The sequence below is a fragment of the Melanerpes formicivorus genome, unplaced genomic scaffold, assembly GCF_026170545.1.
Source record: "Melanerpes formicivorus ecotype bairdi unplaced genomic scaffold, bMelFor1.0.p_v2 SCAF_12, whole genome shotgun sequence".
NCBI lineage: Eukaryota > Metazoa > Chordata > Aves > Piciformes > Picidae > Melanerpes > Melanerpes formicivorus.
In genome coordinates this window covers 7304265-7330912 of record NW_027142364.1, presented here as the reverse complement: position 1 = coordinate 7330912, position 26648 = coordinate 7304265, and positions in this window count along the sequence as shown.

Sequence of the window (26648 nt, the reverse complement as noted above, 5' to 3'; positions counted from 1 at the left end):
TTCTGTTTATATTGGAAGAATTCTAAGAACAGCATTAGCTGTGTTCTTCAATAATGATCCAGCACAACAGGATCCAGAGATCTGGACTGGAGCCTTGAGACACAACAACACAAATAATCAATGACAGCAATATATTTTGGTTATAGACACATAGGACCTAGGCCACAGTTTACAAAAGTCAAAAGAAAGATCCCCTTTGTATTGGGCAACTTATGGGAACTAGAAATAAGTATCAAGCCTTGTTAAATCTCTACCTCTCACTTGTTATATACTACACAACACATTTTCCATGTCTTCTCACCATTAAATATTAAGAGTGTATAGTCCAGTACACTCTCTGTACAGCACAGGCTACTACAATCAGCACCTACAGGATTTTTGGTTCATTTAAAAACAAATTAATAAGGATAATGTTCATTAAAAAATATCATATAGCCCTAAAACTAGGCTATACCACATATGAATAACAAAGGGCATCAATTTAATTATATGAAGTAAAAGTCTCTTTTCCAACATATTCATCAAGAACTTCCTAATGATTAAGTGAACTGTGGAACAGAAGCATAGGAACACTCTGGTACCTTGTAGCATCTAGACCAGCAGGTCTCTAAGAAACATCACAACTTCAAGTGCAGTCATCTGACCAAAAGAAATTAATTATGTTTCTTCTTAATAATATGATTCGAGTTCGTATTGCTCACATTCAGGAAATTACTAGACTCAGAGTGGGATGATGACAATAAGAAAAAAAGCAATTGCTGATGTAGACATACCTTAACTAATACACCTTCAGGTACATGGAATTTCAGGCCAACAGAAACAAATGTCCTTTGCAGAGACAATTGTAATCTAGATGATTCAGCTGTGGTTCTGTTGCATATTGGTAAAGTCACAACAGCAGTAATAAAAAGCTCAATAAAGCAAAGCTTGGTAAAGTCAGGACATAGTATAACAATCTAATATCTTCAGGGCTGAGATTACAGCTGCAGTAAGGAATAGTTCAGATCTGGAATAAGGTTTTACTATTTCTTCCATCTTCTCTTTCACTACTGGTTATTTTGCATTTAATTTATAACAGAACAGGGAAAGGAAGCAGATGCAGAAAGAGAACTTTGAAACCTACCATTCCACAAAATCATAAGAAATTTGGTAAATATTTACTAGTAAGAAGAACTGGGGGGGGGAGGAAATGCTAAATTTCCAATTTACATTTTTCCAAGGGGCACAAAAAAGAGAGAAGAAAAAACAAAGTCACCAGGCTTTTATCTTGGAAGCTTGCAGACCTTTCTGTAGCTAACTCAATAATTACATTGTACTGCCAGCAACAATTCAATATTTTTTTTTTCTCGCCTGAGGGTTCCAACACATTTGCACCATAGGGAAGCCTTTTCTCTTTACATCTCAAAACTCTACCACAAACTCTTCCTTTATTCATAACAGCCAGATCCCCAGCTGAGATAGGCACTTTCGTATTGCTCTAGATGACAGTTTTCTGTGTTCTTTCCAAGCTCAGGGGGTTTAATAAACATATCTGGCAATCTTTCGATAGCTGGAGGGCCTGGGATGACACTGTGTGCAAACAATATGCTCTCACTGCTAGGGAAACAAGTTTATTCAATTCAATTAATAGATTACAGTCAAGATACTTGTTATCCTGCAAAGAAAAATAGAAAAAGAACTCTGAGAATTAAGGTAGGTCACAGGATTAGCACCTGGCAACACAGCAAGCTGGGCAAAATAAGACAAAACACCCATTTGCTGATAGAGCACTACCAATAAACGGTGGCACAGCCTGGTCATCTCAGCACAGAAGTGACTTTTAACTCACTTAAACTGAGTTTAGCACTCTGAACCTGCAGAGTCTTGGGTCCAACATTTTAAAATCTTATCTCTGTTTCCGCTTACAAAATGGGGATATTCCTTTTCACCCCTCTAACTACAAGTGATATTTTCTATTGGTGATGAGCAATAAGTCTTCCTTGGTGAAAGTGCTCTCTTTTCAAGCCAACCACAATTGCTAGGATTTGGTACCACATTTTTAAAGTTGAAGTAAAATTCTATTTCCAGCTTATTCAAACCAAGGCATTTTCCTAACATAAATAGTTAATGGGCTACAGAATTTTCTTCTATAAGTATTTTCAGTGTAGTCACATTGGTCTAAATAATGGAAACACTCATGCTTTCTTGATGAAAATCCAGGAAGTGGTGGTCCTGCGTACCCCCTACTTTAAGTATGGATCTGTGACGACTTGTTCTTCCTGCAACATGCTCAGAACAAGTTTAAACTTGCAGAAGCTACCACAGGAGAAAACCTCATTTAACTGCCAGAGTGACAGGTAAATTTGCCTGAAGGATGATTTGTGGTTAGGGCACATACAGGCACACAAGAGATACAAATTTATCTCATACCACAGACTTGCATAAGTAACCCAATCTCTGAGTGCTTCAATTCCTTTATGTAAAACAGGGATAAACCCATCTTTTGCCTGGTTTTCCGGTTCTCTTCAGCAACAGGGGGCTATATCTGATTCTGTGCCTTCTCTGTGCAATCACAGCCCAGGTCCTCAGCTACCAGTCAAACCCCAGCTCAGTTCAAGGACACAAATAATAGTCACTATGCAGGTAATACGATCTGTTTCAGTAAACGGAGGCCTCTCTGGTTTCTCAGAGCCTAACATGGCACTACTGAAAAAAAATTTTAAAAAAGTAAAATCTTCACATAAATTGTAAAATAACTTACTGAAACAAACATAGCAGTAACACTGGGGCTGGCAGTCCCACAGACTATGTAACATCGCACAAGGTGGAAAAACAACGGCAAAAGGAGTTATGTTTGGAGGTGAGAAAGCGTCCCATGTGCTTGACCAGCTCTCCTAGCGATGCTCTTGTAAAGACAATGTTTGAAAGAAAAGTCACCTTTGGGACCCGACAAAGGCCGCCCATTAACCTCTAGAGCATCTGAATCCCATGGAGGGGCTCACTGAAGTCAGAGGCGACTCCTTTCTACTATGCGAGTCAGGGAAAGAGAAGAGAGCTTGAAGGTTCTGACAGTAGTAAAGAACTTCCCCATTAAACCACTTCTGCTCTGCAGCATCTTTCAGAGTCTCTGAAGTCAGAGAGTCAGTGACTACACATTTGATGATATTCCAGCCCATCATTGCTCGTAATAATTCCGTCCTCCTCCTGGCCTAGAAACAAAAAGGCCCAGTGACCAAACGCATAAGGAAACTTAGTGCAAGTCCTGTGTTTACTGTTACACATCACAGTCCAGGATACACAGTAGTGGCTCTCAAACACACATGCTCAGCAACTCTCATGGGATCAGTCAATACCCTCTGTTTCTCTTACTCTAACTCACATGCTTTCTACAATCTAAATATCAGAGTTTTCATTTGAACAAATGCCTGACTAGCCCAAAGTATTTCACTGAGATCTCTGACTGATTAAGAACTGGGTCACAGTAATTAGTACAGCTGAGTGCATAATCAAAATTTAATTATTTACTTAAGTTAGCTGCTCCTTTGTTCTTAGATTAGCCAGGAGCTCACAATGAATTTTCTTGGACTTCATGCACATTCAGCAAATATCTTTTAATACTTTTGTTCCATGGCCTGGATCAGGAATTTTCAAAATTTCATCTGAGTGTACAGCAAGACACATTGCTCATGTGATGCTCATCTACAGCTGAAACCTACTACACTGTAGCTTCAAATTCATGTAAATTTTAAAACCAATCACTAAAAAGTTCCAAGTCAAAAGTATTTACCCCATACAGTCCAGCTGCTTGAGGATCTGCAAAAATCAAAACCACACGCTACTTGGAAACTGATACATTCTGAATAAAATCCAGTGAATTTGTATCACTGATTTAACTGTCACTGAATCAAGCACACACTGAGTACTGGCCTATATCCAAAGCAGCAACCTTCCTCCCCTGATACAGATTCTTTTCACTGATGGAGAAAAGGCCTATGGAATTAATAGGAACACGAAATCAGTCAGGATGAAACTTTGCTTTTCCTTAAAACTCCAGTAGAGGTTATTCTGAAGTTTCACAGTCTAATAGGTAGTTGTATCCCCATGACTAAAATGTGGGAAGGATGCTAGTTTTACAAAAGACACAGAGGGAGGTTTAAAAACAAAAAAAAAAAGGCAGAGGAGGGGGTGAGGAATTAACAAAACTGTACTGGATATCATGGGGTTTGTTCCAATTGTCTTTGGAGGAATCTGATCCTGAAGTAAAATGCAAAACTCAAAATGCTATCCAGCTAGCACTCTTCTCTGACGCTTATATTTTATACACTAGTTTCTACTGACTTAGGACACTTTCCAAACTTAGAGTTCATCTCTCGCAAGGGTAAGGAAATGGCATTTATTCAGCAAATAAGTGAATCTGTACTCTATGATTCCTTGGTAAAACTCAAATCTTGCATTGACTTCAGTCAGTAATAAACATTTTTGTTGACTTTTAGCAGTCAGGATCAGCACTGAAATGTTATAAGACATGCTACAGCAGAGGAAAGTCAACAAATATTACACAGTACAGAGCAGGAGAAACAGACAGAGAACTAGCACAAATACAATCCATATTCTGATCTCCCCTTCACTTTCAAGTGGGTATTTGCCCACTTTATATAAATTTGATGGCTATGACAAAAATTCTATTGAAAATCTGATATATTAATGAAAATAGTCAGATTTCTTAAATAAAGTAGATGAATCTATGTATATCAATCTTAATATTCTTAAGAAAGTCAATGCCCCACTTTAATTTTAGCACTTTAAAAGGAATACTAAATAGTATGTTGCTGGAATGAATGAGCCAAATCTATACTACTTACCTACTTGGGGAGAGGGGGAGGTCTGTTCTCAGAATAAGCACTCCCTCAACTCAGTGTACACTGTGCTTGAGGAACCACCCAGCAACTTGGAACTGTATATTTGAAAATAGTTTGTATCTGTAACTGCTATTAAATGAAAAGCAGAACAACGCTGGTTGGGCAGCTGCTAAGATTTTATAATCACACAATAGAGAGGATTAAATACATGTAAAGAGTGCATTAGACTAAATTCTGTACTCAATTGCAATTGTATGACCTTGGGAAATCAATGGGGTTCCACATTTGCAAATGATGAGGGGTTGGTCCCTTCCTTTTAAAAAAAAAAAAAAATTAAAAAGAAAAAAATTCAACAAAGTTCAATTGGAGAGAAAATGATTGTGCTTCTCCCTCTACTGTTCCACGTCTCATAGCTAACATCTGGTGAAAATTAAGAAGCAGTTTTTCTCCCCCCTTCCCCCGCGCCCCCCAATCAAACAAAAAACCCCCACCACAATACAAAACCCCGCATATATATCTGATGTATTTTATACATATTCATCCTCATAACTTGACAGATGGGAGGAATTTTGCAGTCATTTCTGAAAGCAGACAAAAGGCCGTTGGTTCTGCTCCACATGATGATTTGTGAAGACAGAATATCACCCGCTTCCGTTGATGATTATATAGTTCTATCCATCTGTCTGCCACTGGAGGTTGTGAGAGTGAGATACAGCTCACACCATCTTCATAAACAAAAGTAGACTGTGCTGTCAGTAGTCAGACACGCCAACTAATTGGAGCTGTCGACAGACACAATATTCTGTGTCAACAGCTCTGGTAACAGTTTGAAACAGCAATGATATGTTGGGTGATGGTGAGGATGACACATATGTCTCTAATAGCATGCTAGAAATCTGACATAACTAGAAAAGAATTACTAAAATGTAATTCCCAGCCCCTAGTTCTGCTGTTAAGACTTACCAGTCAGCCCAGAGAGGAAAGAGATGCCTCTGTGTGTGTGTTCGTGTGAGTCTGCTTGTACTTGAACACATCTTCCTCCCTATCACTTCACATGCTGACAGTTTAATTTGATACTCATAGTGCCTAACTTAAAAACTAAGCTTTCAACTGAATTTCAAGGAAGTCACCAAAATTCCTACACAAATTTAAAACTTGATGGAGAGGGCTTTTCCACCACTTTTTATGAACTGGAAACAAACTAAAACAGGTCAAATAGCAGCCATGTTAAACAGACAGTGGTTAGTGCATCTATGCAGAAAAGAGGAGAACAGTCTAATTGAGAAGTGGTTTGATGGACTCATCCAAAAGGCAGATTGTCTTCTGTTCTTGCCAAGATCAGGGAATATTCTTAACTTTAAATTTAAGACCAGGAATAAATATTTGCAATAGGGCCTTAGTTTTTCTTTAGCACCAGATAGGAAAATCCTTCTCCATGATCGCTTCTGTTTGAAAACAGAAAAGGTTAATCAATAAAGTACTAGGGGAAGAGAGAAAAACTGTCATTTGCTTTACTCTACTCACACATCTGCTTAGCTTACACATTTATCTAACCCTCCCCTTGCCAAACATAATGCAACATTAGGCAGATTAGGTTAAAGAACAGTGAGTACAATAGTTCACAGAATGCAGCTTTTTTTTTTCTCCAAAGAATTAAAGTGTTACACAAACATCACAGAAACTGTGATAGTAAAATGTAGCCATCCCTAGAGTATTAAGGCCACCAAGTCCTTACAGAGGGACATGCAAGAGCAGGTCTGCAGTCTCATCTCAAGGCAAAGTAAAACTCCAGCACCCACTTCACATCGGCTCTGCATTGCAGAAGGACCAAGCTGGCACACTCTAGGTTTGAATGCTCTCCTTGAAATCTGATAATGCCAAACAAGTGCAATCGAGAAGCTACTCCTCCTTCCTTAGGGTACAAAAAAACACACAGGCTGACTCTGATAATTTGCAGTCATATATTAAGACAAACTAACTGCAGGGCAAGTGTCAAATCTGCCCAGCCACATATGGCAACATTGAATTTTGAGGCAAGGACCTACCTTGCCTCAAAGAGTTTTGTGCATCTACTGCATCCAGAACCCTGAGATTTGGTGATTACTACAAATGTGAATACTAAAAGAGTATCCCTTTTGCTGGTACATGTGACCATACTGTAGCCAGTATTTGAATAAGAAGGCCTGGAAGTCTTTTCATTTCCAAGAAGGAAGATGAAGCAAGGTGGGAAAGTCACACGAGTACTTGGATGAGTTCTTCCACAAAGCTCCTGGAAATGAGGCTTGTGGAATAGGTGGCAAGTCTACAATTCTGCAAACTGCAGTGGTCCCAGTGTTGAAGGGACAGGCTGGATCTCAGAACATCCTATTCCCAGATCTTCATTGTCAACTGCAATGGTAGAGCTCTGCTCCGAAGGGAGAACGTCAGCACCCATACAGAGGCATAATCAGCCTAATGCTGAGGAGGACCAGTCCACCCTATTAGCTGCCCTGGCAACTTCCCGTCAAACTCAGAGGGCCAGAGCTGAAGGAAGCAGATTGGAAAAGACGTGCCCGGAGGGCAGGAAGTGTGAAGCATTATTAAGGAACATGCAGTGACAATAGCTGAGGTTTCAGAGGAAGAGCCTAGTCTTGTTTGCTGCATAAATCTCTGTATTATCTCTTGCTACTTGACCTGCCGGGACAGCCAGCGGCACTGGGAGCATGGCGTGCTGGCCTGAGCTGGCTGCTTGCAGCCAGGAGAGGGCACACAAGTCAGGTCGCTGCAAGACGTCTGCTTTGCTACCACGTACTCTTCCCATCCTCATGGCTGTTTCTTTGCACTGAAGCCCCTTGTTTACCACCCAAACTGGCTGTGTTCAAAATCATAATGAAAAATAGCCTAACTAAAGAGATAAGCCAACAACGGTTGCTGCCAAAACCACAAAACAGGAGAAAATTGTCAAAATATTTTAGAAGGACAAATTTTTTCAAACCTAGAGTTTGAAAAATAAAGTCAAGCAATATTTTCTCCACATAGCCAAGGAGCAAGTTGGTACCCAAGAAGTGTGTATAAATAGTGTGTCAGCCATTTACTGTGAGTGTGACTCTAGCAGCTGGGCTGTTTGCATGAGATGCAAATTTGAAGCCATTCAGGGAAGGAAGAATGAAAGCTTTGGCACTCGCCAGGCAAACACTAACGGGTTTGGGGAAAGGGCCAGCAAAAGACAAACCATACAAAAAGGTGGGTGGCCAGATTTAGGACAAGGAATAGTTGGACAAAATACCTCAAATGATCCAACTCGAGGCAAACAGTGGACATCTCAAAAGTTTTACTTTTCAATTCCAAAACATCAGTAAAAGACCTTACAGCAATCACTGCACTACTGGAGACACAGCAGTGTTCACAGACCACAAACACTTACTGACATTCATCTTGCATTACACTTATCCATGCCTACTGTGTCTGGCTCTGAGTCATCGCTAGTCACAAGGACAACTCTATTAGTTGCCATGCTCGAAAGTTAGTGAAAAAAATACTTATAAAGCTTCTGCCCCCAGAGATCAGTTGAAGGAGTTTAGAAAAGGTCAGGCTGCTTACAGCTTTAAGCTAAACAAAAAGGTGGGCTCTGAAATTATGCTTATAAGAGACCCTGTAACTTCTGAGTAAAGTATGAGGAGTATTTCAGGTTTCTGTCGTCCTGCTACTTCTGTGAGACACTCAGATTTTTATGGAGTATGGTTTCTGCCTACAGAAATTTGTGGCAGAATGACACCAGGTCTATTTTGTTGTTGTTTTTTTGTTCACAATGAAGTGAATCTAGACACAGTATCAACAGTCTCTTTTGATAAATCAAGTGAATTAATTTCACCAAAACAAGCCAAGACCTAATACATTTGAAGAGGAGTTCATGATTCAATCTTCTGGTGCCTTTTCATGCTGCTTAGACTTGCTGCCTTATACCACATTGGTATTTAATAATTATTCCAGCTGTCTCCAAAGCCCTTTCACCACACCTTGTGTGGCACATTACAGACAGCTTGGATTTTTCAGGTACAAATTGCTAAACAATTACTGATGAGAGAAAGGTCATAATAATAGGTTACAGAAGCCTTTGCAGCCTGCCTTTACTTCATGGCCATTTATAAAGAACCATTTCATCCCATTGTTATAATGATGAGAAGGAAGTAGTTTAAGGTAGTTATAGACAAGCAAACAAAAGGCAGGAGAGCAGTGCTGTATAACTTCTACTTTCACTTCCTGCCTACTCCATTACTTCTGGCATTATGGGAGAAATAACATGATTGGAATGACCTAAAGGTTATAACGGGTGGGCAAGGTTTACCTTGTCGAAAGCAGTGTGAGCACTGTTGGCTAAACCTTTTTGAAAGCTGAAAGTGGTGCCGTTTAACAAAAATACTAAGCTGTCATTGAAAAAAGTACATTACTTAGAAATAGTATTTCTTCATGGGCTTTCTTATCTCTATTTTCCTCCTCCCTTAAATGTTCCTCTTTTTTTTTTTTTTTTTTTCCCCTTTGGGTGAAAAAAGAAAAAAGGCACAAAGAAAAGTTGAAAAAGTAGAGAACAGATTTTGCACTGGTAGAAACTCTGTTAACTTCATATGAATACCACTGGCTTTAAAATGGCAAGATCAAAGTCCAAATGGTCCAATATACAACATTCTGAATCAAGCAGGAAAACTTCACTGGGTCCCTTGGAACAGCAGAGATACAATCGTTTTATGTCCCCTAATTTTTGTATGTGCCTCTGCTATTTGAGGTACAAGATCTGACCCCCACAAAATCAAGAGATTTCTAGTTCAGTCAAAATGCACATAAACTTCCAGGTTACTGAATGAACATCTGCCTTTGGGAAGGAAAATTCAGGACAATTTGATTGACCAGGAACAAGCGACCTTGAGCATAGTCAGCACAGCCATAGTGGAAGCAACAAAGCAGAAGTTTGACGCTTTCAGCAAAAGGGGGAAGCTTCCCTCAGCCTTGCTTATGAATTACTAAAAATTATGCAGTTTACAAAAGAAGAAAGTACCGATGGCAAGGGACCAGTAATAATTCCCAACATTGCCACCCACATTCAATTATGAAATCTTTGTTCAAGATCAGCCCAGTAATCAGGAGGCAAGTCCACACGCAAGATAAGTAATACCGTAAGTAAAGCACAAGGCAAGACCTGGATCTCCATCAGGAAGTGTCACGGGCTTCCTCTTTTCAGAGAAACTTCCTGTTTCACCCTGAGGAAATCACCAGGGGCAGATCCCCCAAAAAACTATCTTCCATTTATTTCCCATTGATTTTTGTGACACTAGCTCCTACTTTTTATCTAAGCTTCAGTTTTCCTTCCTGCAAAATACAGAGTAGGACACAGGTTTATCAACTGAAAGAAAACTGACCCTTGGTCCACCCGCATGCCCACCCTATTATCATGTCAAAACCAACCCAAGGTGCAAAGTGGCCAACCAGGCAGATTCCTGCATTACTTATATCAAAATATTTTGAGTTTGCATCACATATTCAGCATAAATCAGACAAGGCTGGCCAAGCCTTTATATTGAAGGGTAAAGCCTCACTTACTGGAAGGAACTACAAGAGATATATCCAGCCAGTCTGCTGTCCACACAGCTGCAAAATACACAGTCACACTTTATAGTGCTCTCAGCTCCAGACTACAGTTGTGCCTGCCCAGAAAGCCCCTGAGCAGAGATTTTGCTACTTCTACAGATCTGGCTTTAGAATGGGAATAATCGTACTCCTTGCTTCATCAGACTGAACACAGGACAAAAGTATTTCACTGTAGATAATTTTTATATTGACAAGTATGGAAAATATGCAAGCCCTGACTTTCAGCAGTCATCTGTTTATCGTTGCCCAAAATGTAATCAGCTAAATTAACAGTCAACTATTAGTGTATTTTTGGTCAAAGGTTAGTTAAAAAGTAAAAACAAGCAAGTCTATAAAACAATTAGATGCATCAAAGTTTATATCCTGCATTATGTAGTAAATCCTGTTCTCCTTCAGGAATCCAGCCAGTCAAACTTTTTGTTCCCTTGGCCAGTTGCTGGAGTAATAGCCTCTCCTTTGTTTCATCATGACTTGATTACTATAATTATTTGCTTGCTAGACTTCCACCTACTGCTCTGATTGTGAGCAGTACAGAATACAACTGCAAGACTACATGCTGCATCTAAGTATTTCCATCACATTACCCCTATATCCCCATATTAAGAGAGCTCCATTGCTTCCCAATGCAGTGGCGGCTTGATTTTTTAGATCTTCCTACTAATTTACAAGGCTTTACATTGGAAGCCTCAGATAAATCTTTTGCTGCTCCATGTCTGAAGAGTCTTAGGGCTGTACTTGTATATGCTTTTGTCTCCCCCATAGTGTTTTAGACCCTGAACTTGTTTAGCCTTACTCACATGAGCAGGTTTACAGACTTCAATGGGACTACTTACATGAGTAAGAAGTACTCATATGAGTAGATATTTGCAGGCTCAGACCCTAAGTGACTTGGAGAGCTTTACTATTATTCACTTCTTGAAAAGCACTTGCAAAGAAACAAGAGAGGACTTACCATATTTATTCAGAGTTATTATATATTCACCATGTCTTCTTCTTAAGCCCTCTTTGTTCTTGAGTACATGTACTCTATCTACAGTAGCGATGCACAATATTTCTCCCAGGGGATTTTCACATGCAAAAAGAGTGTGTGTGAGGGGGTGGGGGGGGTGGGGTTGACATGTCGGAGGTTTTGTGTTGGTCTGTTTTGTTTCTTCCTATGAGAATTTGTAGATAGCAACTTGAGACAAAGAAGATTTTGTTATGACTTCTACTGCAGCAGCACTAACAAGCTTGTGACAGGGAGTAGGGCTCCATTGCATAAAAACATGGTTCACACACCTCACAACAAGCCATCTCCTGCCTCTAAAGAGTTAATGCTCCAATTTCTTCACCATTTAAATTGAACACTGTCATTTTCCTCTTAAAACACTTGTTTCCTTCATGCATTTTCAGCTATGAGGACAATCAGTTCTGTCAGCAGACTTACAACACCCAGGTCCAGAGCAGCTCATTTTTTCCCACCTATATGATACACACAACCAGGCACACACATTTTTCATATAATGAGAGATGATCTCTTCTCTGGAAGACTTGTATTCCTTGGGAAAAAGAGGGGCAAAGAAAAAAAGCTGCATTGTTCTGTAGCCTGCCATGCTAAGAAGTTGCCCTTGCTGGGAATGCTGGATATGTCACAAGAAATGTGCAAACTGGGCTCACTGAAAACCCCAGATCCTTTAAAATAAATTAAATGTCTTTTCCAGCAGAACACAATGGAAATGTACAGATAGATCATTAAAAACTGGAGGCTTTCGGAGACTCTCAGTGGTGATTTTTTCTTTCTGAAGACACCAGAAGAGATGACAGACTTGATCCTTTGCAGTGCAGAGTGCTCCCAAGCACCCTCTATTACTGCAGGTGTGATGGAGGAAGTGGGGGCATTCAGCACTATGAGAACTGCTCATCACCTTGCAACGTTGTGTAACCTGCTAACAAAAATCTTACAATCCTCATACAGCAAAATCTGTCCTTCAGTTTAGAGGACTCCAGGATAAAGACCCATGAATTTGTTTCCACTGGAGATTTCTGTACTTGCCTAGTAACATCAGCCCGACAACCAGTATCTGCAGAGTATTGACAAAAGTGCAGCCCATGTTGTTTCCCATCCAGGATGAGCTGCACTCTAGCCAGTGCAAAGTCTCAACAGCACACCTGGTTGAAGTGCCTACCCTAATGTCTTTGCAGTAGCATATATGAGAAACAGCCTGAAATGACGAAGGTGAAAGTCCCATAAAAGGAGGCACAATGTATGGGTATGGTAGAAAAACTATTACAGTTTTCTTCCACCTGTCCCAATTTCCCATCAGCCAGAAGGCAGAGTTTTCTTTTCCCAATACAAAAAAAAACAACCAAACTTCAGTGGAGCAAAGAAAGCCTGACACAAAGAGGGCACAGCACAAGACAATGACCCAGCACTGGCATGGGGAGGAAGGGATTTGAGGTTGTTTGGTTTCAAACATCTCTAGTCCTGGGCTAGTTTACCTGCTCTCACCTATGTACTTAACCATTAGCAAGCTATCAAAAAACACAGCCCAGCTCCACAATGCTCTCTACCTGTCATCACATATTGCTTGTATCACTTTGAGTGGATAAACCTAGGGGTGGGACTACAGCAGCCAAGCAAAAAACACAGACAATATGAGTGCAACACATTTCTACTGGTATTGATCCTGGCCAGAGCATGAACTAGCCCAAAACAGGGCAATGAATGTCTTGGGTCCAGCCATCTTTCAGTACATTCTGCACTGTACAGATCTTTCTCCACTTTAAACTAGATCACAAACCTTGGAAACTTTTGCTGGCTGAAAGGGAGAAATAAAGCTTGCTACCACAGCTTTTTCAGAGTTCTGAAAGCTCTAGTAATAAACGGATTTTCCTTTAAGAAACACTGGCATGCCACTGTCTTGTGTCAATTTTCATGGGTCACCATGAAAACAAGATGGGTGGCATGAAATTAAAAGAGTTTCTGTTAAGCTTGCAGCTTTTGAAATCCTTTAGGTCTGAGAGATGGCAACTTTCTTCACTTCCCCAACTCATGCTTCTAAGCCACAATATATTGCTGCACTGAAAACACTCCCTTTATCCTGCCATTCTCAAGGGAGAGAGGCAGCCTTCTGAACCAACTCACTTGGCAACTGGATTTAGGCAAGAAGTAAAATTAACACTTGACAACAAACTCTCTGTAATTAAATTTAATCAAAGTAGTTAATGTTTAAGAGTCTTAAAGTTAAATTCACAAGATGTGTGCTACCACTAAAGCTTAAACAGAAAAGATAGATGGAGATGCCAGTACAGTGCTAACAAAAGAAAGGAAAAGGGGGAAAAAAAATAAAAGGGGAAAAAAAATAAAAGATGAAAAAAAAAATCACCAAATATTTTCATTTTAAAAGTCTCAATCTGGTAATTAAATATTTTATCAAACATTTTCCAATACCAATTTTTACAGTTTAATTCTCTGCTCATATATTGTATTCCAGTAACAAAACTCATATGAATGACGAGAAAATACTAATGCTATGTTTAGTATTCTGAGGTAATGAAATATAATCTACTATGATAACACTTAATAATCTCTTAGATGTGATAAATTAGGCTGACAATAATAATATCAACAGCAGCATATTAATTTTGAAATTACTTTCTCAAAGTCTCTTGCAGGTTTGAGTTGGGTTTTTTTTGCCAACACAGGAGCAATGAAATGCTTCTGTGTACTCTAAGTTGTAGACCAGTGCTAGTATTTCTTAGAGTGCAGATTTTTATCCTATAGTATTTTTAATATTCAGAAACTGGGTTTTCTTTTTTTTTCCCCCCTTTTCTTTTAAGAGGTGCCTCAAATCTGTGGTCCTTTTTTTATTTTTTTTTTTTTTTCAGATGCTTTAATTCACTCAAATCACAGTGCACTGCAGATGCAGCATGTCATTAAAGATGAGACCTGGAATGACACAGAGTGACCATACGATAATGAAGCTCACGCAACAAGAGAAATGGTAACGCTTCTGTGAACCCGGGGCAAGTATTTTGCAGGACTAGTCATGGAGAATCAGACTTTCTAATGGAAATGAAGGCATATTTGGTGCAATAACTCCAGCCACCTGCACATGCTTTTCGACTGCTCAAAACCCCTTGCATTTTAACCAAAACACCTCAGAGAAAGAGACTTAATCTTATTAAAAGTAACCATAATGGCTATGCACGCCGGTGTGAACTACATTGAATTCACTCACAGATAATCAAATCAGTGCTGAGAAATTGTCTCCATTATAATTTTCTAATCAGAAGTGCTGTGCTTGCACAATTGAAAAATTCTGGGGGAAATATTTAAATTTAACAGGAAAAAAAAATAAAAATTCCCTAGGTACAATGCTTCTGCTAATCTCCCTCTTTATTAAAATGACAGAAGTCTTCCAGAGGAGAGGAGAAACAGGAAGAAAGAAGAAGTGCAGAGTGCCAGAAACAATTTCCCTGGGTTTCCAGTGCCCCTTATCATTCTGCTTCCTTGCCTCTCACCCCTCTCCAGCTTTGCAAAATTCAAAATGGAACAGGAGTTTCCAGAAAGTCAGCTAAGATGCCAAAAACATGCCCTTTTGTTTGTGCTCCTGAAACCTGGGTTCTCCAAGAAACTCCCAGCCACCCACTCACATACACAACTGCACATGTAAAACTGAAGCTTTTTTCTTTTTTTTCATCCAAACATTTCATTCTGATTCATCATGTAAACTATTTTAAAACCTTGACTATTTTTCCATAGGAAGAGATGTCCAATTCCCAGTCAGTTTAAGGCAGAAAGCTGCCAGCTCTTCTGAAGTTAAATGCCAGGTTTAGGAAATGCAGACAGTGTGTGAAATTCCCCCCAGAGCTGGAGGCATTTCAGAGGACTGTTCAGCATCTTCTGCTCTGTAAAACAGTGGGAGATCCACAGCACCAGAGCTCCCTGATTCCCCTTTGCTCCCCAGCTCATCAGCAGCTGGCAGACTGCATCACAGAGCAAACAAGCAGGACTGGAGCAAGGAGCTGGTTGAGGAAGAGCTGCCAGGACCTGGTAGCCATACAATTAAATAATTACCTTTCACTGACTAAAGTTAGCTTTTGCATCAGTGCATCCCAGTGGACCTAGATGCATAATACAGACCCAACAAATTCCACATACATCTTTCACAAGAAGCACTTAAGCTGTCTAAAGTAGCTCTGTGGCTCACACACAACTTGGCCTATGTGCTATTGCACTTTGAATATTTTACTTGTCATTGACACACAAATAAAAGACAGGTATGTTGCAGCACATTCTTCCTTCTAATTACTTGGAAATCAAAACATTGGGGCTAGGACTAAGCTGTCCTCTAAAGGCATCCAAGTGTTGGATTAGTTGGTAAAACAAGAATCACACTTTCAGTAACTATGGAGCATGTGTGAACAAGTGGATACATTCCCATGGCTCTGAATGATGGAGATTTTACCACTTCCTTTTACTCTGTAATTTCATATTTTTAACATGAGAAAAATAAACCTTACATACAAAGCATTTGCTTTTAAGCAAATTCTACCTTTTTTTAATGGCTTCTAGTCAACATTATCATATAACACACTGCCACTTTTGGGGGGAGGCTTTGAAGACCAACTACCCCTGCAACTCCAGTAAGCACCCAAGTTATCAATGATTATTCTGCTATTTAGCATCACTTATGTTACTGACCAAGTGCTCCAGTGGCAGAAATAATTAATTTCAGAAATCAGACACAGTTTGCTGCCATTAAGCTGCTTGTAAATCTCCATGGGATTATGTGGAATGAAACAGAACATATACAAGCACAACGTCATTGTATGTTTTAAATACGGTATCTTACATGCATTACATTTCACTGCTGAGACACATGACTACACTTGTCCTCATAAGATCTAAAGGATCAGTTCTTTGCTTGGTCATTCCAATTACCCACTCACATACTTCCAGTGAAAACAACTGAATTACAGCAAAGTACCAATGAAGTTTAAAAGGAAAAAACAAAAAAACAGCAAACAAACCACACCACACCAAACACAAACAAACCAAAAACCCCACACAACCAACAACCACCAAACAAAACAACCCAACATGTTGAGAAGGAGAATTTGAGAGCCTCAAGCAAACTGCAAATCAACTCCTGTATGGTATATGTTGGCCTAACTCCACTGTGATTAGTGTAGAGAATTTACACCAGCTGCTGATTTGCTCCTTGAAAATTAAGGACAGAAACCCAAACATATTCTGGAAATCTTGGCATTGTCAGGCTAAATATGTACACATGCCTGATTCTTTTCTCTCATCCAGTAGAGGATGCAGCTTGTTAAGACTTTTTTCTAGCAAAATATATATGTTTAATTTATGTGATTAATTTCCGTGTTAATGAAGGCTGAAGGCTCAAGAAGGCTGAATGCATCTATTTATCCAGGGGCTAGATAAAAATCGCTGCTCAACTAGCCAGCCCGACCCTAATATGGAAAGCTCCAGCCTTATTCAGGGTGAGAGGACAATTAAATTTTTATGCTCATTTAATCCTGTGCCCTTTCAGAGCAAAGGCTGACCATTGTGCCCAATTTTTCCAAATGTTTGCTGTTACATAACCTTGACGAACCCACCAAACTCAATTTGCGCAGGGCCTGTTGACAAAAATCTGATCCCAACAATATTCTGACGCTCTCTGGGGTTAAATCCTGGATTTAGAGGTTACAGGAAAAGAAAAGCCCGGCACTTTAAACCAGCACTTTATTAGTTCCTACCTGCAGCGACTAAATTCATATTACTCTGTGTATCTAGTCCAGAAATTGCTTCTATATGAAAGGCTTTATAAAACCTTTCTGCTTCTGAAGAGCGATGTGTAAGGCTGGCAACATTTTTTTCTGATACTCAGAAAAATTGATTCTTTCAACAAGTTAGACAATTTTAATTTATTATTTTTTTTTCTGTTTTCATGCTCCAGTCTCTCACCTGGTCACTTCCTCTAAGAGAGATTCGTTTAGGGGAGCTGTATTGTATTATTATCTGTGCTTTTGTGGTTTAGTGTAGAGTTCATTTATCTTATTACTGTTATGTTCTTCAAGAGAGATTCATTTAAGTGTGACTGAGTCTATTATTGTAGGTGCCTCTTGCAACTCTATTGAGCATTTAAGAGTTGTAGAACTCTCTCATTTATTTAAGCAGGGCACTTTAAAGCAATATCTCAGTAATTTTCATTGAGTTTAAGGAGCCCTTCTATGTTTTCAAAATGCTTGACGTTTTTCTGCTCTTCTAAGGACTGCAAATATTTGAACAACAAATAAAAATGTTTAAGGGAAAAAAAGTTCAGGATAGACACAGAGGCAGTGAGGGGCACAAAGAGACAAGAGAAATGAGTGCAAGCGGATGAGATACTTTTTGGAAAAATTATACCAATTCTACCAAGAAAAGCCATGCCAACATAAGTGAAAATCGATCTTTTCCCTGAAATACCAGTTCATAATGCATTTCTCTTAAGTGCAGGATTATCAAATTGCCTTCAAACATTCCTTGTAATAAGTTCCAACAAGCAAATTAATGCAAGGAAATACTTCTGAGGAACTTTTTTAAAACACCAGCAAACTTTTTTTCTGTGAAGTGCCATCAGGAATGACAGGGATATTATCAGATAGAGGACTCAAATGAAGCAGAAGTCATAATTCTTCACAGGGAATATTGGAAAAATTAGACACATGGGTGATCTCAAGAACACCAATCCCAGGGAGAGATTTACCCTGCCTGGGTTTAGAGTGAACATTGTAGTTCTGTACTCCTTTCTTACACAAATCTCTCCCTCCAAAGCTTCCTGCATAGGAAAACATAGGGCTGTGAAAACCAAACCTAGAAAGATATTTAATCAAGATTAAAAAAAATTAAACAAGCAAATATAGAGCAGATCCTTAAAGTAAATAAATAGATAAATGAATAGCATTCAGAGAAAAGCCTATGAGGAGCAAGTGACACAGCCTGGGGGAGTGAACCAGGAAAGCTAGATAAGACACAGTGCCCTCCCTTTGGTAGAGGAGGAAAGGAAAGAATGTGTTACACATGAATCTTAGATCTTTATACTCTTCTCCTCTAATTAACACAGCTGGAGTGCCAGGCCAACTTCTAGTACTTATAGCTTTAATGTTTATTTTTGATACTGCTGCACGCCATAGAACTTGCCCTTGGGCTGCTACAGTGCTTCTGAGTGGTTGTTGTGTACCGCTCAGTGAGGGCACTAAGAGCTGCCCATGCATACTAAGAACAGGGGGCCTAAGTAACTTAGGTTAGTAAACTTAATGAAGATTGTCCCATCACTCTCTTTCCCATATTGTCAGGAATCTACTTAGCCAATGGGCATTTGTCAGCTTTCAGCTGATTTTCTGCAGGATTTGGCTTGGCTTTTTTTCTCAGCTTCTTATAATTTATTATACGTGATGAAAGACAAACAAATACATAGCTTGATTTTATTTTTGGAGAGGGAATCCTGAGAGTGACAGCTCCCAGGACACCAAACACACCAGCTGTTCTTTTATTTTTCAGCTCTTCACAGTAATGACAGCCTCAGCTCTTGTTGCCAAGCCTCTTTGGAAAACACTTTAGAAATAAATGTAGTACACATGAAAACATGCCAGAACAGCCTCCTTCTGTTCTTGGAGAATCTTTGCTGAGAAGATGCAAGGGCTGATGGGTAGCTGGGTTTCATTCTGGCAAACCAGAAAACCTACTAAAAATTATAGCATTTAACAAGCCAAGAAAAAATTATTCCCCTCCCTAACCTCAACTAATAGCTCCTGATTAATTCTCTGGAAGTCAAAACCAAACAAATCTGAATTAAACTAAAGATAGCAGTTCCAGCCAGGGAAGATTATGAACCATGGTCACAGTAGCCAACCTCAAGAGCTACTGGAGAAGATTAAACATTGGAACAAGTCAGCATTGGAAGTGGTAGACTCCTCTCTGACTCTACAGGTCAAAGCATCATGTACAATGTATTGATTTTAAGAAAAAAAAAAAAAAAAGTTACTGGTCCCAAATCAGATCACTTGCAAGCATTTATTAAGTATTTTAAATTAGGTGAACATCTGATGCCTTCTTTGAAAGCCATTTCTTGTACATCTGTGAACGAAATATTTGGGTACGTAAATTTTCGTGTCCTCTTTTTCAATCAGTTCTTGGGAATTCATCCATAGCAGAATCTATTGTACTCCTTTAAACTTAGACTTTAAACCTTCAAATGCTTAAAAGTGCTTTTTGACTAAAATTCACCTAGTCAGGGGGTTGAATTTTTTGCTCATCTCTTAAGATCCTTGTCATATTTTGAGGGACTGTTCCAAAATATCCTTAAATATTTTGTCCTCCTCCTGGGTAGCCTTCTGCTTTTTCAGAACAGAATAAACCAGGCAAGATTTCTGCACCTCGCTTGACTACAGCAGTATTTCTACCCACTGATAATTGGATGAACAGACATTGCCATCCAATATTTAACAAGTCTAAATTTGTCTCCCATTGTTATTTCTTCACAGGTATTCCCAACCCCATATATAACTATCAAGTAAATATTTTTCTTCACATTTCAGTTTTCAGTCTTCAGCATTTTCAGTTTTCCTGTCATTCTACTGCTTTGCCTACAGTTGGCAGAATCACTAACACAGCAAAAGAAAAGAGCTGGTTCTTCTGTTTGCTAGTTTGTAACACTATGAACCTAGAGAGAATGCAGAGCCTCAAAATTCTCTTGGCAGGTAAACAAAGGAGGATGCAATCTTACTTAGGAATTCTCAGCTGCATTGGAAAAGCCATGGCTTGGCCTGGGTATAACGCTGTGGTTGGTCTCAGGAGGCATGAATGGGTTAAGTTTATAAAGCACTTCATTTTCCAGCCACAGGTATGGTACCTTGGGTAATTACTGCAGCTTAAGCTAGACCACACCTTAGATAAACCTGTAATGCTGGCGTTTTCTGCAAACATTTTCTTTACGGCAAGCTGTGTCTTGCCTCTCACATATATTTGCTCTCCATTTCCAACTTGGTTTTTCCTTAGCTGGTTTGTACTCAGTTGAACCAACAAATCAGATTTTGTTGATTTAGTTCCATACCTCTTCGGTGTTTGCGTGACATAACCATACCAGTTATGTGGTAACTACTGCTGTGGGGGACTGATGACTTGCTTTTTGTGCTACATGGAGAAGAGTGCAGATGAAAGAGGAGGAAATAGTTCCATGGGGGAATATTTTGTTTTTCTTAAAGGTGGAAAAGACCCAACATATCACAGCTGGTGCTAAAGAAGTGAATTCAGCTCTGGGGATACATGGATACATTCTGAACTCTCCAGTGAGCATTTTCAGCGTATTTCAGAAATGCTGGTGTTAAATTTTCTTTAGGCTGCATGGTAAGTAAACAGCTCTGGGTAGGAGCAAGCAAGAACTGTGCAAAGAGTGCTAACTATTGGGAAGATCTCCAGTGACCAGTTTCCCTCTGGTCTCTGACAGGACTTCCATCCTTGCAGACCAACCAGTGCTTCAGCACATTGGAGCACTTCAACTCAGGGTTAACTTCAGGCAAGCTGAGATATGCTGTACCTGTCTCCACCAAGACAGCTTAGTCTGGAGGAAGTGTCTTGGGGATGATGTACGGAATCACCCATAACTGCCAGAGGGAGGAGCAGTTGCAGATGAAAAGCTCTTTCTCACAGAGCCAGATCTGGAAAAGGATGTCTGTCCACAGCATCAGTCTTTCTACAGGCTGATGATAGATGCACTACACAATATTAATTGCAGCTACAACCACTAATCTGATAGCTATGGCTTTCTGAGTACATTCCAGCAAAGAAAAATGAGGTAATCCTCACGCTACCTGACATTTGACCTTAGGAACAAGCTTTTATAAGAACCAAAAGCGCATATTAAAACCTAAGGAAAGAATAAGATTAAAGGATAAGATTTTTAACAATACCTAGTACTGACCTAATATTTCTCCCAAAGCAAGCAATCACTGAGTTCAATTAGAGCAGAACTTAGCTAATGTTGACCACAGTGGAGCATTTGAGCTTGGACGTGGATGACTAAAGGATCAATCTATTTTTTTTAATAACAATCATGTAACTTAGCTTTAATAAAGCTCACATTTGAAAACAATACATTACCCAGAGTGATTTTTTTTTTAAATACTAGATAGATCTTCACCCAGTACAGAAACAGATTTCTAAATAAAGAAAAAATTCAGATCACCATAGTTGAGGTCTAAATATCCATGAGTCAGAAGATTCATGACCCTTTGAGCCTGAGTTTGGACACCTGGGCCTAAAAAGCCAAACAAGTTTAATTTTCTAAAATTTTGAACTTGCAAAGAACAAAAAAAAAAAAATATTACATAGAAGCAGCTAGTCAAGCCTTACTGTGCTAAAGGGAGAACAGGGCTCATTGGCACTTGTGGGTAAGAATCTGAGTTCATGGATACAACTACCTGAAGGGGGGTTGTAAACAGACAGAGGTTGGTCTCTTTTCCCAGGCAGCCAGCACCAGAACAAGAGGACACAGTCTCAGGCTGCACCAGGGGAAGTTCAGGCTGGAGGTCAGGAGGAAGTTTTACACGGAGAGAGTGATTGCCCATTGGAATGGACTGCCCGGGGAGGTGGTGGAGTCGCCGTCACTGGAGGTGTTCAGGAGGAGACTTGACAGGGTGCTTGGTTACATGGGTTAGTTGATTAGGTGGTGTTGGGTGATAGGTTGGACGTGATGATCTTGAAGGTCTCTTCCAACCTGGTTTATTCTATTCTATTCTATTCTATTCATGACTATGTTGCCCAAAACACAGACACTTTCCTAGGTGATTTGTACACAATGACTTAGCATTTGACTTTAAGATGTGCAGTGTTTGACATGTGGCATTAAGTGTGATAAGCATAACAAGAATCAATAACTTAACAGCAGGAATCCACTATATATCAGCACTGAATTAGTATCTTCAATAAATACCTGCTGCAAATAAGATAATACATCTTAGTTAAGCCACAGATGTATATGATACATTGTGGAACCATTATTATACATCTTTGGGTGCCTTATCTGCCCTCTGTTCACTCATTTATGTCCTTTAAGGCTACTATTAGCATGTCAAGTGAACATCTTCCCCAACAGACCAATGTTAAAAAGCACCACAAGAAAAAATTGTTTCAGACATGGTAGTGGTGGGAGAGAGGAATACCTTCCAAACATCACATTTTCTACAAGAAATTAAATTTGCCTATAACATCCTTCTGGCAATCCTCAGTCTCCATTTGACAACCAATTTCTTCTTTTAAAAGAATATCACTAAAAGGCAAGAAATTGGAACAATATGCTGCCAGGAATGTGAGATTCCTTCTTTCAGTGAGACTATAGACTTGGCTTTTAGATTTGGCAGATTGTGGGATGCTAAGATTTAAAGCTCTGATATTTTCACCTCTACAATAGCTATTCTAAGCTGCTTACACATAGTTTAATCAAACCTTGAGGCTTCCTCACTTAGGCTACAACAAGCAAGGCACATGACTCTACAGATGGAGGAATTTCACAAGCATACTCCTATTTTTTCAAAGTTCACCAACATTCTAAAACACATCCTCCTTCGACATGCAGAGAGCAAGGTAGGCTGTTACACTATAAAAGGTTTGTCAGTGCAGATTACAGATGAAAATCACAAAGCCAGTTAATAGCTCAAGTAGCACAAAATCAAATGCAGTTCCACAAATATGGAAAGCATTGCATCAGTGTATTGTTTGAATTCTTTCCAGTTTAACTAGCCTTGCATATGGCTTTCAAGTAAAGCCAGTTATTTTCTATACGAACTACTTATTATTTTATCATCATACCAGAATATTATTCTAAGGAAAGCAGTTATTTCAATTTGAGTTAAAAATCACTCGAAGTCTTGAAGAAACTCAGGATCTGCTTTTCATGATGACAGTCCCAAGCGTCTGGAAAGTCTTCTGCAAACCTTCTATTTTCACCTCTTACATACAATATTAACTGGACAATAGGAGATGACTTTTAAAATGTACTTTAAAGTACTGAAACACGCTCCATTTTCAGCTTAGAACATCACAGCAGGTATCAAAGATGAGCTACAAAGTAGTAGGAATTGGATTAATATTTTGTCAAATGTATTAATCAAGTCTCAAATACACCTAAATTAAAGCCTAACACAAATTTTAACCTCATAGATTTTTTTTTTCTGTTAGCTTAATACCATTCTCTTTCAGAACTAAACTGTATACAAACAAATCTACATGATGAACAAGCGTGTGTAATATTTTGCCGCGAAATATCAGCATGCACCGTAAGATGAATCTTCACTACACTTGCAGAACATGACATCATCACTAGGCAGGTAGAGGCATAGCCAACTGAAAAACCAAAACAAAAACCCATCAAACAAAAAAACAACCTGCACAAACCACACTTAAACCTGACATTTCCTTACCTTATATCCGGTAGCACATGTTTATTTTCTTAAAGTTCATAAAGACCATTAGAGGAAGTAAATTAATACCTTCAAATGTCCACTGGCTCAAAGTACTATCTGCTTGTGCCCACACTAATGTATGTCGGTTTGTACCTACAGTACAAACAACTAGCTCAAACCAGGCAGCAATGGCCCAAAAGTAATGGGAAGAACAAGTGGAAGTTATCAGTTTTATATGCACAGTGCTGCAGCAGTCTCACAAAAGATGTGCATGGCAACTTGGCTGTATATTTATTCCCAGGTACAACCTTCAACAATTTATATCCTCAAAGGCTAAACCATCTCACAATGCAGTGGAACATCTCTTCAGTTGTGTATGCCTGTTTCACAAGAAACATACATCTTCAGATTTCATCTCCTGCTAGTGGTTTACACACAATTGACAAGAGTTCAGCTGTACCATAGAGAAACCTTTCCCTCTATAAAAATTAAATGCTGGAAGTACCATTTTATCAAGAAAGAGTATGTGCTGAAACATCACCTCTTCCTCCCTTCATGGTGCATAGGCAACTCCACATCAGTGTAAAAATGCCCCCTCTAAGAAATGAGTGGTGCACTCAGTTGTTGTTTTTCCAAAACCTGAGAAAACCAGGTATTGTAAATTCTTACTGGAATTTTAGTTGTACAATTCTTTTCCCCTGGATCATCTTGGCTAAATTTGAACACAAAAGATTGACCATCTCAAACACAAAAATGGCCAGTAAGAAACATCCAAGGATTCAGAGGACCCTATGGTGTGGATCCAATGTGATTTCCTAGTACACTGAAGAATTAAAGCTCTCCAAAAGACTTTCTACTCTTCTATCCAATCTGTTCTTTACCGAAAATAAAGCTTACACTTTACATGGAATAGCTGTTCACCTCCAGCACTTCCTAGAGTTTCAGCAGAGTAGATCAGCCCTTTGCAGAGAAGGGAAATGGGGAAAATCACCTTTAAAATCTCCTTAGATATTTTGAATTTGAATTTTTGGCCATTAGCTGAGTACATTTCTTGAAAGCCTCCAAAACACACACCAAATATCCTGAGTCCACAAGTGTCCCAAAAAAAAACAAAAAAAAAACCCATGGACATACTGTTATATTTAAAACTACTCTAGCTCCTCATTTCTTTAATCCTTAGATAAAAATTATCTGGTTAAAACTGTGACTAGTCACTGCAAGGAACAACATCACCAGTTTTCAATAGCATACAGAATACTGGACTCTGGTCACATTCACAATGCAGTCTGAGGGTATTAACTTCATCAGTCTGCTCCTGCTGATGCCTTTGCATTCTCTAAGGCTGGAGATGCAGTCATTGTTGATGAATCAAGGAGCTTGCTTTGAATTTCCACATGCTAAAAGGAGGAAAATCAATCTCAAATTCAATGCTCTCTCCCCCACCTCCTTCCAAATGGAAAAAAAAACCTGCTCCCGAAGGTCACAACGGCACTACCCTCCGAATCTTACAAGAAAGACATTAGAGCAGAACACGATCCTGTGCTCCGTCATTACTGGGGGATATTGGAAAGAGGACAAAGGAACGTGCACACATAAGTGGAGAGTGGGCTCTTTTCTTGTATTGGCCACATTCAACTTGTTTGTTCAAGAAAAAGAAAAAGAAGAAAAAAAAGAAAGAGTGGAACAAGACATGCATGCCTGATGCTGTTAGTGCTTAATACACTGGAAAAATTGTTTAGGAACAATTCATCCTTAAAATTATTCTGTAAAACCATCAGTCATTACGATCTTGGGTTACCTATTGCATACATACTTCTTGTAGTCCACCATATTTAAATACACTATTTTTCATGTGGTTTTTGCTTGACTTTCTTTTTCTTTTCTTTTTTTTTTTTTTTTTTATCTAGATGATTCTCTGAAGTTTGCCTCTTTTTACTGTCACTGCTGGGCCAGTGACATTGCATATATCTCGCACTACTGCAATCTTGAAAGCGTCAACTGTGCAAGAGACCTTTCCACGAGGAACAGAGGCATTCCGCCTGTAAGGGCAGCTTATGGCCCAGTCCTGTGTCACCAATAAGTAACCCGTTCACTTAACCTCTGAATTCTCAAACAGCACTGAACTGAAGAGGGCAGCAGCATTAGGAAGTAGTTTGCCCCATGGCTGCATGGCACAGATATTTTGCTAGATTAGTCATGGGCACTGCAGGAATTAATACATCATGCATACTTTCAGTTGAGAAGGTAGAGAAAATCTGCAGTCTAATTAGTAAGTGTGTCACACATCTCACATCTTTCAGCTGGATGGCTGCACTGGGGAATATCCCAATTCCTCCATTCCTTCTCCATACACATATATCTCTCTATTTTTCTTTAGTTTTTTGAGCAAGGCATATCTGGGATTTTAAATATTCTTGATAGAGAAAGGATATTCAAGTAAAGGAGATTATCATCAGCACTCACATTTTCTTTAGACCATGAATTGAATTTATATATTAGGTTCTAAATACTTCATTAAAGTTTCTATTCTTTTTATGCACTCTGATGTTTCCAGAAAAAAATGTTACATGAGGAAGTCAGAAACATTTGGTGTTGACATTTGTTTTAAATAACCCAGCCTTGTATACCAGGGAACATTAGCCTGAAGTGGAATTCTGCTATGTTTAGTATGGTCAGCTGCAGTCCAGTGCCAGCAAGAACATTATTTGTTTCTCAATTTGATAGTAACAAATGTTCCAGCTTCCAGTCTAAATTTAATCA